This window comes from Carlito syrichta, unplaced genomic scaffold (genome assembly GCF_000164805.1).
Source record: "Carlito syrichta isolate Samal-C Ts95f unplaced genomic scaffold, Tarsius_syrichta-2.0.1 Scaffold314107, whole genome shotgun sequence".
Taxonomy (NCBI): domain Eukaryota; kingdom Metazoa; phylum Chordata; class Mammalia; order Primates; family Tarsiidae; genus Carlito; species Carlito syrichta.
This window is the reverse complement of record NW_007258203.1, coordinates 301,783-312,910: the sequence shown is the minus strand read 5'-3', so window position 1 is coordinate 312,910 and position 11,128 is coordinate 301,783. Positions and strand designations below refer to the sequence as shown.

Sequence of the window (11,128 nt, the reverse complement as noted above, 5' to 3'; positions counted from 1 at the left end):
AAGAAGGGGTGCTGGATTTTATCAAAAGCTTTTTCTGCATCTAATGATATGATCATGTGGTTTTTGTTTTGACATCTGTTGATGTATTTAATTACATTTATGGTTTTACGAATGTTAAACCAGCCTTGCATGCCAAGAATGAAGCCTACTTGGTCATGGTGGATGATTTTTGAGATGTATTGCTGAATCCGGTTTGCTAGGATTTTGTTGAGAATTTTAGCATCTGTGTTCATCAAAGATATTGGCCTGTAGTTACATACATCCCACCAATTCACAATTTATCATATACACAACATACTTGATTTTTCAACCTTTCACAACACATTAACAAAGTTATCAGGAAAACAGGACACCACGACAAAAGATGTTACAGAGTGCACACAATTCTGATAGGGAGAGCCATGATCAAGGAGTGGTTTTCTTTAGAAAACAATTCTACTAAAAAACAACATAGGAGTAGAAGTAATTTTAAATGTTCAAGACATTAAATGCAGGACTGTGATCCATATTGCCACTTAGTATACTTTGCATTATAGGATATAAAAACTAACCCCCCATCTACGGAATGTTAAGCTGACATCCAAGACAGTGGAAGCCTCCAGTAATTCAATATCCCACACTATTTTCTGGTTGTACCAAAAAATAAACAACGAGCGAATGATTTCACCTCTTAAAAAAAAGCATTTACACTTAAAAAATGAGATGAGGTGGGATTCCCTCCTTCTTAGAAATGTTTCTAGAGCTACTAAAAAACTCGCATTTGGTCGCGGCTGTGGTGGCCGGGAGCAGCCACTGCACTCCAGTCTGGGTGACAGAGTGAGACTCCAACTCAAAAAAAAAAAGCCTATTAAAGTTGACAAAAATATGTACTTTAATCAGAACATCTAATTGAACTGTAAGGAATAGAAAGAGTAACATTGTATTCAGTTTTGTAAATTTATAATGATTTCATTTTCATGATATTAACAGCATTAATAATTTCCAAAATAAGATTTTAAAAAATCAATCCTCAGGAATATTAGTAAATTAAAATTGTAAATGACAAAAAAAAAACTTGCATTTACAAAATAGTTGATAAAAATATTCCTCTGGATTGTACAAGAGGGGAGACAGGGACCACTGATAAGATATGGGATATGATATTTTTCAGTCTTGGCTTCTTTCCCTCCTGCTTCATCAGAGGCTGGATTCTCCTCGGTTTTGGTTTCTCCATTTTCTGCAGGTCACTCTTCTTTAGTTTCTTGGTTAGACACTTCAGCCTGCTTCCTGTCGCTCTCCTCTTCCCTTTTGATTGCACTTTTTTGTCTGAAGATCTATCCTTTCCCACCCCCTTTTTTGGCTTTTCTTCCACTTTTGCAGGAGCAGGTGTAGCCGACAACCACGCCAATCTCCTCTTGGGCTCCTCCTTCGCCGCCCCCTCGGTGGAGCTGACCTTCCTCTTGGGCATCTTGGCACTGGGCAGGGTGTGTACTGGGTGCCTTGCAGGCAGCGGCGCATGGAGAGCCTTCGAGAAGCTGGACTGCCGGCTGCTACCCCTCCTCCCGCCGCCGGAGCTGCTGAGACCGCAGATATCTTTTTCATAGAGGGATCTGAGCTCCTCCAGGTATATTCCCAGTAGGGGGATTGCAGGGTGGTATTGGAGGCATAATGCTTGACCAAATGGACTTAATTGATACCTGCAGAACACTCCACCCAACAACCATGCAATATACATTCTACTCATCACCACATGGAATGTACTCTAAGATCGACCACATCCTTGGCCAGAAATCAAGCATAAATAAATTTCATAAGATAGAATTTGGCCTGGCACCTTCTCAGACCACTGTGGAATAAAAATAAATATCAATACCAACAAAATTCTCCCAAAACCCACAAAGACATGGACACTAAACAGCATGATGCTGAATGACCACTGGATCAACACAGAAATCAAAACAGAAGTTAAAAGTTTCCTGGAAACAAATGAAAATGAAGAAACTTCTTACCAAAACCTCTGGGATGCCATGAAACCTGTTCTAAGAGGGGAATTTATATCTCTACAAACACTCATCAAGAAAATGGAAAGATCATAAGTTAACAGCCTAATAAATCACCTAAGGGAGCTGGAAAGACAAGACCACCAAAACCTTAACTTTATCAAAAGAATCCAGATCACCAAAGTAAAAGCTCAAATTTGGGACATAGAAGACAAAAATATCATAGAAAAAAATCAACAAAACAGAAAGCTGGTTCTTTGAAAGAATTAACAAGATTGATGAACTGCTAGCCAAAATGACCAAGAAAAAGAGAGAAAAAGCCCAAATAAACACAATCAGAAATGCAGAATATCAAATCACAACTGACCCCAAAGAAATACAATGATTATCAGAAATTACTATGCTCACCTGTATGGAAACAAACTTTATAACCTAAATGAAATGGAAAACTTTCTGACATCACATACCATCCCAAGGTTGAAACAAGAAAACATTGAGATACTACATGGACCAATAACCCAGGAAATTGACTATGTCATAAGAAAATTACCTGCAAGAAAATAGCTCTGGACCAAATGGCAGCTTTCCAGCAGAATTCTACAAAATGTACTAGGAGGAGCTGTTACCAATCCTGTAGAAATTATTACAAGCAATTGAGAAAGACAGAACTCTCCGCAAGTCAAGTTACGGAACTAACAACACATTGATACCCAAACTGGGTAAAAATCCAACAAAAAAAGAGAACTATAGGCCATTATCCCTAAAGAACATCGATGTAAAGATTCTCAATAAGATTCTAGCAAATTGGGTCCAGCAACACATCTCAAAAATCATCCACCATGACCAAGTAGGGTTCATCCCCAAGATGCAGGGCTGGTTCAACATCTACAAGATCATAAGTGTAATTAAATATATCAACAGAAGAAAAAACAAGAATCACATGATTATATCATTAGATACAGAAAAAGCTTTTGATAAAATCCAGCATCCTTTTTGATAAAAAACTTTCAAACACCTAAGCATAGAAGAAACATACCTCAAAATAGTAAGCACCATATACAATAAAACCGCAGACAGCATATTGCTAAATGGACAAAAACTGGAAACATTTCCCCTGAAAACCGGAACAAGACAAGGCTGCCAACTCTCACCCCTCTTGTTCAGCATTGTATTGGAAGTTCTAGCTAAAACACTTAGATAAGAGAAGGAAATCAGGGGTATCCCAATAAAAAAAAAGAGGAAGTTAAGTTATCCCTCTTTGCTGACTATATGATCCTATAACTCAAAAACCCATGAGAATCCATCAAAAATCTGCTTTCAGTGATAGAGGACTATGGCAAAGTCTCAGGGTACAAAATAAATGTGCAAAAGAAATTGCATTCTTATACACCAACAAGCAGATGGAGGGATACACAATCCCATTCACAATAGCCACAAAAAAATGAAAGGCCTCAGCAGTTTCCTAATCAGAGAAGTGAAAGACCTTTATAACAAAAACTACAAAACACTGCTCAAAGAAATCCAAGAAGACACAAACAAATGGAAAAATATTCCATGCTCATGGATAGGAAGACTCAACATTGTTGAGATGTTCATCCTACAAAAGGCAATCTACAGATTCAATGCAATACCCATTAAATTACCAGCAGCCCAATTCTCAGACCTGTAAATGGCAATACAGAAATTCATATGGAAACATAAATGACCATGAATAGCCAAAACCGTACTCAGCAAAAGAAACAAAGTGGGAGGTATCACACTTCCAGACTTTAAACTTTATCTTAATGCTACAATAATCAAAACAGCCTGGTATTGGGACAAGAACTGGCATATTGGCCAATGGAACAAGTTAGAGAGTCTGGAAGCAAAACCTCAATTTCTTAACCAACTCATCTTCGACAAAGCCTCCACCAACGACCAGTGGGGAAAGGAGAACCTATTCAGTAAATGGTGCTGGGAAAACTAACTGACCACATGCAGAAGATTGAAACAGGAGCCCTACCTATCACCAGACACAAAAATCAACTTAAATGGATCAAAGACCTAAATATAAAACCTCAAACTTAAAGAACCTTAGAAAATGCAGGAGACACCCTTATGGAAATTGGAACTGGTAACCAATTTCTGATCAAAACCCCAGTGTCCATGCCATAAAAGGTAAGATAGACAAGTGGGACCTCTTCAAAGTGAAAAGCTTCTGCAAAGCAAAAGATACCATCAAGAGAGTGGAGAGACAGCCCACAGAATGGGAAAAAATATTTGCCAACTGTATATCTGACAAAGACCTAACATCTAGGATCTACAAGGAACTCAAACACGCCAAAAGGAAAAAACAAACAGCCCCATTAAAAAGTGGGCAAAAGACATGAATAGGCACTTCTCAAAAGAAGACACATGGGAAGCCAACAGACACATGAAAAAGTGCTCAGTCTCACTAATCATCAGAGAAATGCAAATCAAAACCACATTGAGATACCACCTAACCCCATTAAGAATGGCCATCATTACTAAAACAAACAACAGATGCTGGCAAGGATGCAGAGAATAAGGAATCCTTCTACACTTCTGGTGGGAAGCATTTCTAAAAGAACTAGACCTTGACCTTCCATATGACCCAGCAATCCCCCTAACTGGGAATACACCTGGAAGAACTCAAATCATTTTACAAAAAAGATACCTGCACACACGTTTGTTGCAGCACTATTCACAATAGCAAAAGCATGGAACCAACCGTGCTGCCCATCAAACTAAACTGGATAAAAAAATGTGGTACATTTACACAATGGACTATAATGTAAACATAAATAAAGATATGCATATAGACTTCACAGCAACTTGGACGAATTTAGAGTCTACATACTCAGTGACCTATCACAGAAACAAAAAAACAGAGTACCACATGTTCTCACTCATAAGCATACCCTAAACATTTACCATAATACTATTAGAAAGGGATGGGCAGTAGTAGGATGCTACCAGGATGGGGAGGTGGGGAAACACAACATCAATAAGGGTTCCTGATCTCCAACCAGGCAAAGCAGGTATCAAAGGGAGGCCCAACCTTTATCTGTATGATGACCACTTGTATACCTAGTCCTTAATTGTACCCCACATCTTTAAAATAAAATATTTTGAAAAGTGAAGACTAGAAACCAAAAGAGAACAGGGGAAAACTCTACTTACATTAGATAAAATAGGCTTTAAGTCAAAACTGACACAAGACAAAGAAAGACATTATATACTAATAAAGGAGTCGATTTATCAAGAGGATATAGCATGTAAATATATCTGCACTTACACCAGAGCACATGAATATAGAAAGCAAATGTTAATTGATCTGAAGGAAGATTTAGAAAGCAATCAATAATAGTAAGGGACTTTAATACCCCACTTTCAATAATAAATAGATCATAGAATATCAATATGAAAACATTGGATTTTCCATTGACAGTAGACTAGATTTTTTTTAATGTAATAATATACATAATAGAATATTATGCAGCCATAAAGGACAAAATTATGAACTTCACAGCAACGTGGATAGATTTAATGTCTATAATACACAGTGATCAGCCGGGCTCGGTGGCTCAGCCTGTAATCCCAGAGCTTTGGGAAACCGAGGCGAGTGGATTGCCTGAGCCCACAGGTTCGAGACCCACCTGGGCAACTTGGCGAGACCTCATCTCTACAATAAATCAAAAAATTATCCCGGCGTGGTAGCGCACGCCTGTAGTTCCGGCTACTTGGAAGGCTGAGGCGGAAGGATGGCCGGAGCCCAGCAGGTTGAGGCTGCAGTGGCCGGGAGCAGCCACTGCACTCCAGTCTGGGTGACGGAGTGAGATTCCAACTCAAAAAAAAAAAAATACTCAGTGATCTATCACAGAAACAAAGATCTGAGTACCACATGTTCTCACTCATAAGCAGACTGAGCAATTATCATAATACTTTAAGAAAGGGATTGGCAGTAGCAGGAAACTTCTGGTAGGGGAGAGAAATGACACAATTCGTCAACAAGGGGACCTGATCTCAAACCAGCTGAAGTGGGGACCAAAGTCAGGCCCAAACTTTACCTGTCCAATGACCATCTATATATCTAATCCTGAAGTGTACCCCACATCTTTAAAATAAATAGATACAACACAAAAGAAAAGAAAATACACTGGATTTGAACTGTGCTTTAGACCAAATGGATTTGCCAGACATACATAAATTCATCCAACTGCGGCAAACTACACATTCTTCTCAAGTATACATGACACATTTTCCAGGATAGACTATATATGTTAGGCCAAAAGAAAAGTTTTAACTAATTTAAGATTAAAATCATACCAGTTTTGTCTGACCACAGTGGTATGCAATTAGAAATCAATTATAGATGGAAAACTGGAAAATTCACAAACATATGGAAATTACACAACAATCAATGAATCAGAGAAGCCAAAAGAAAAAACTTAAAGATAACTTGAGACAACCAAAAATGAAAGCATAACAAACCAAATCAAAAAGAAGTTTGAATCAGCAATCAAAAATATCTTATTTTTAAAAAGCCTAGGAACTCATGGCTTTACTCATGAGTTCTAACAAATATTCAAAGAAGAATTAATAACAATCCTCCTCAAACTTTTTCAAAAAATTGAAATAATGAGAATATTTTCAAACTCCCTTTATGAGACCAGAATTATACTGGTACCAATATCAAACAAGGGCACTACCAGAAAAGAAAATTATAACTCGATAGCCCTAAAACACATAAGCACAAAAATCTTCAACAAAATACTAGCAAACTAAATTTAATATTAAAAGAATCATGCACTATAAACAAACGGAATTTATACCCTAGAATATCATGGCAACTCAATGTATGAAAATTAGCAAATGTGATCCACCACATTAACAGAATGAAAGACAAAAATTATAGATCATCTTATTAGGTGTAGAAAATGCATTTGACAGAATTCAACATCCTTTCTTATTTTTACTTTTTAGGATGTGGGGTACAATTCAGGATTAGGTATACAAGTGGTCATTGTACAGGTAAAGTTTGGGCCTCCCTTTGGTCCCCATTTTGCCTAGCTTGATATCAGGTACTCTTATTAATGTCATGTGACCCTCTACCTCCCTGGAAGTTTCTAGCTACTGCCAATCACTTTCTTACAGTATTTATGGCAAATGTTCTGGATTCACTTATGAGTGAGAACATACAGGGTGCCTGAGCGAAACATATTTGTATACCTAACCCTTAACTGTACCCCACACTATCAAAATAACAAACACTGATAAAAAAAAATCATCAAGGAAATGCAAATTAAAACTACACTGAGATACCACCTAACTCCAGTCAGAATGGCCATTATCAATAACTCAAAAAATAGCAGACACTGGAGAGGCTGTGGTGAAAAGGAAACACTTCTACACAGTTGGTGGGAGTGTAAATTAGTGCAGCCTCTGTGGAAATCAGTGTGGCAATTCCTAACAGCTCTAAAAATCGACCTTCCATATGACCCCACGATCCCCCTACTGGGAATATACCCTGAAGAACTCAAATCACTCTATAAAATAGATACCTGCACACATATGTTTATCGCAGCATTGTTCACAATAGCAAGATCATGGAACCAACCATGCTGTCCATCAAAAGAGGACTGGATTAAAAAAATGTGGTACACATACACAATGGAGTATTACGCAGTCATAAAAAAGAACAAAATCATGAATTTCGCAGCAACCTGGATGGAATTAGAGTCTATAATACTGAGTGATCTCTCACAGAAAGAAAGAGCTGAGCATCACATGTTCTCACTCATTGTTGGGAACCAGCCATGGAGGCCCACTGAGCGTTAGGGATCAGGAAGGGCCGTTGACCCCGAGACCACTAGGATGTGTTCGGGAGCTATTTGACTCCATTTCCTCCCCCTTTCTACTCAGCACTAACCAGATTAAGCTCCTGTGAGCTCAAAACATAAAAACTCTGAGACCGGGACAAACACAAGCTAACTTAAATACTTAAGCTTCTACAGAAATGTTTAACTTGGCATAAATCAATCAGCTTAGGACGAAAAAGGTTTATAGAATATGTCAGTCACAGATTAGGTTATCCTTTGTTATGGGATTTTAAGATGATCATATCAAAAGGGTTTAAAGGCAATCATTGATTAAGTTTTCATGGATTAAGGTTTCTGGTTGGTGGGGGACGCCCCTCCCACATCTGACTTTGTGTATAAAAGACCCGTTGTAATTCCCAATAACACTCATTCGCTTCTGCACTAGACTGGAGTCCAGTCTCTTTTTTTCTCTCTTCTTCTCCCCAATCGCCAATGCCGTCTCCACCTTTGGGGTACCCTGAACCCGGCTGAAGCTGGTCTCCAGCAACTCATAAGTGGACTTTGAACAACTACCATAATACTCTAAGAAAAGGATCGACGGTGGTGGGAAACTGTGGGGGGGCAGGGAGGGAAAGAGAGCTGGGATTAACAGTAGTCAATACCTGTCTGGGGACGAGAAGGCACACCTCATCAACAAGGGTACCTGCACAATGCATATTTGTATACCTAACCCTTAACTGTACCCCATAATTTTAAAACAAAAATATGTTTAAATAAATAAAAGAGAACATACAGTACTCAGTTATTTGTTTCTATAATAAATCACTGAATATTATAGATTCTGAATTCATTCAAGTTGCTGCATAGTTCATAATTTTGTTTGTCTTTATGGCTGTGTAATATTCCATGGTGTATATGTGCCACATTTATTTTGATCCAGTTCAGTGTTGATAGGCAGAATGGTTGATTCCATGTTTTTGCTATTGTAAATAGTGCTGCAATAAACATGAGTGTGCAGGTGTCTTCAGAGTGATTCAAGTTCCTTCAGGTATATTCCCTGGATAGTATAGAAGATGAATTTCTAGTTCTTTTAGGAATCACCACATTGTTTTCCATAGAGGTTGAATTAGTTTGCATTCCCACCAACAGTATAGAAGCATTCCCTTTTCTCTGCATCCTCGCCAGCATGTTGTTGTTTTTTATTTTATTTTATTAATAATGGCCATTCTTACTGGAGTTAGATGGTATCTCGATGTGGTTTTAACATTTCTCTGATGATTAGTGAGGCTGAGCATTTTTTCTTGTGTCTGTTGGCTGCTCATATGTCTTCTTAGAATTGTCTATTCATGTCTTATGCCCACTTTTTAATGGGGCTGCTTGTTTTTTCCTTTTGGCACGTTTGAGATCCTTGTAGATCCTGGATGTTGGGCCTTTGTCAGATATACAGTTGGCAAATATTTTTTCCCATTCCGTGGACTGACTCCCCACTCTCTTAATGGTTTCTTTTGCTCTGCAAAAGGTTTTCAGTTTGATGAGATCCCACTTGTCCATTTTATCTCCTACGTCATTGGCTTTTGGGGTTCTGATCAGTAATTGGCTGCCTATTCCAATTTTTGTTAGGGTGTCTCCTGAATTTCCTAAGGTTTTCAAACTTTGGGGTTTCACATTTAGGTCTGTGATACATTTGGAGTTGACTTTTGTGGATGGTGATAGGCAGGGTCCTGTTTCATTCTTCGGTCAGTCAGTTTTCCCAGCACCATTTACTAAAGAGGTTCTCCTCTCCCCAATGGTTGTTGGTAGAGGCTTTGTTGAAGATGAGTTGGTTGAGAAATTGATATTTTGCTTTCAGAATCCCTATCCCATTTCATTGGTCTATATGTCTGTACTTGTACCAACACCAGGTTGCTTTGATTATTGTGGCACTGCTAAAGGACTTTAGCAAAGTCTGTGGGTACAAAATAAATATTCAAAAGGTAGTCACATTCTTTCACATCAACAACAATCATGCAGAGAACTAAATAAAAATCCTATTCACAATAGCCACACCAAAACAATGAAATACCTCGGATCTTTCTAACCAAAGAAGCGAAAGATCTTTACAATGAAAACTACAAAACACTGCTCAGAGATGACACAAACAAATGGAAAAATATTCCATGCTCATGAATTGGAAAAATCAACATTGTTAAGATGTCCATTCTACCAAAGACAATCTACAGATTCAATGTTATACCCATTAAATCACCAATATTCTTTTTATACCTGGAAACAATACAGAAACATAAACGACCACAAATAGCCAAAACAATCCTTAGCAAAAGAAACAAAGCAGGAGGTATCACACTTCCAGACTTTACACTTCCTGTTTTCAAATGATGTTATAAGCCTATGGTAATCAAAACAGTAAATATATCCAAATATCATATATTTGTTGAATATACACTATTTTCATTTGTCAATTATCCAGCAACAACAAAAAGAAGAATTGAATAAGTCACTATTCTGAAACTAATTTTACTTGTGAATACTTTATTCTTGACATATTTATGTAGTAATGACATCCTATAGAAGAGTTTTTAATGAACCACCAGTTGCCTAATGCTTATAGATTGGAAGAACTAATATTGTTAAGATGTTCATAATATGCAAAGTGATATGCAGATTCAGATTTCCCTATAAAAATTTTAGTGGCATTTTCCACACATAGAAGAACAATCCTAAAATTCATATGAAAATACAAAAAAAAACCTCAAATAGCCAAAGAAATCTTGAGAAAAAAAGACAAAGCTAGAAGTATCACTTTTTCTGATTTTAAGTTATAGTATAAAGCCATAGTAATTATAACAGTATGGTATTGGCATAAAAACAAACACATAAACTAATGGAACATAGTAGAAAGCCCAGATACAACCCACACAAATCAAGTCAACTAGAATTCACAAAGTCACCAAGAATACACAATGGAGAAAGGATAGTCTCTTCAACAAATGGTGTTGGGGAAATTGAATATTCACGTCCAAAAAATTAAATAAAATTGGATCCTTCTTTTATATTATACACAAAAATTAATTCAAAATGGATGAAAAATTTAAACCTAAACCATGAAATCATATAACTCCTAAGAAGAAAACATGAAGGAAAAGCACTATGACATTGGTCTTAGCAATGACTTTTTCAAAATATGATATGAAAAGCATATGCACCGGGCTCAGCCTGTAATCCCGCGCCTTTGGGTGGCTGAGGTGAGTGGATTGCCCGAGCCCGCAGGTCCTAGACCTGCCTGGGCAGCAAGACCTCATCTCTACAATAAATTAAAAAAAAAAAAAA

General features: G+C 37.5%; 1 pseudogene; it reads right to left on the bottom strand.

Moving 5' to 3' along the window:
• Positions 1 to 1,099: 1,099 nt before the first annotated feature.
• On the bottom strand, positions 1,100 to 1,447 carry LOC110596782 (annotated as a pseudogene).
• Between the last annotated feature and the right edge of the window lie 9,681 nt (positions 1,448 to 11,128).